The sequence below is a fragment of the Brachyhypopomus gauderio genome, unplaced genomic scaffold, assembly GCF_052324685.1.
Source record: "Brachyhypopomus gauderio isolate BG-103 unplaced genomic scaffold, BGAUD_0.2 sc102, whole genome shotgun sequence".
NCBI classification, from domain to species: domain Eukaryota; kingdom Metazoa; phylum Chordata; class Actinopteri; order Gymnotiformes; family Hypopomidae; genus Brachyhypopomus; species Brachyhypopomus gauderio.
The window spans coordinates 137,114-138,399 of NW_027506923.1; positions in this window are offsets into that span (position 1 = coordinate 137,114).

Below are 1,286 nucleotides of genomic sequence, written 5' to 3' on the forward strand. Positions count from 1 at the left end.
TAACAGACTTGATGAGTCGCTCATGTGGGTGAAACTCGCAGATGAAAACAGCAAACACAGAAAACGTTGCTCAGATCAGTTTACTGCTGAGTCATGCTCTTGGGTGAGTGAATGAGCAAATACAGTATTCATATACAGTATTTAAATACAGTATTCATATACAGTATTTAAATAAAGTATTCATATACAGTATTCAAATACAGTATTCAAATACAATATTTAAATTTGGTATTCATATTCAATATTCATATTCAAGATTCATATACAACATTTAAATGCAATATCTAAATGTACAACATTTAATCACAATATTCCTGTGCTGCACCTGGTTTGTTCCTGCCCTGGATGAGTGGGAGGATGAGGGCAGGGGCGGGGCAGCAGGGGCAGGGGCGGGGCAGGGGCGGGGCAGCAGGGGCAGGGGCGAGGCAGGGGCGGGACAGGATGATGGCGTGGCCCCACCACACGTGTGATGAACAAGATACCGAGTGTGTAGAACAGCTTCACTTCAAAGATCAGAGAGTGTGATGTGTGAGGGTTAGAAATGCTAACGTGCAGAAGTGTATTGGAGGCCATATAAACACACTCATGTGAGAACAGGGTCACGTGAGATCATGGTCGCGTGAGAGCAGGGACACGTGAGAACAGGGTCACCTAAGAACAGGCTTTCAAAGAGTCACTGTGTTAAGCCTGTGATTAAAAGTGCATGCAACTGCGATCCATGAATTTTCACTAAGTCATTCGAGAATCACTTCTGAAATTAGGGAGGACGTCACCCTGTCTCTCTTTCTCTCTCTCCCTTTCTCTCTCTCTCTGTCTCTCTCTCTCTCTCTCTCTCTCTCTCTCTCTCTCTCTCTCTCTCTATCTCTCTCTCTCTTTGCTCACCCCTCCTCACTGCATTCCTCAGCTCCCTGATTGTGTTTTCAGCTCTCGGTCTTACTGGCAGTGACTCAGCCTCCTCAGCCCACACATAACACACACCAGATGTGCAACGCGCAGACCGCCAGAGAGGGCGGGGCTGGCGAGCAGAGTGGGCGGGGCTGACGAGCAGAGTGGGCGGGCGGTTAGTGACTTGTACGCGGGGCTGACCTGTAACATCACAACAAAGTTATTTGTTCATTTCATAATCTCTCATTTATTCGCTGGCTCCCACGTATTCCCTGGAGGCGAGAGGCACACCCATTAGTTTAACGCGCGGGATATCTGGAAATATCGTGAGTTTATTGGAAAAATAATCTCGCAAAGTCACTTTGATGAACTTGAAGGGATTAATGAGCGTATTCTGCTCT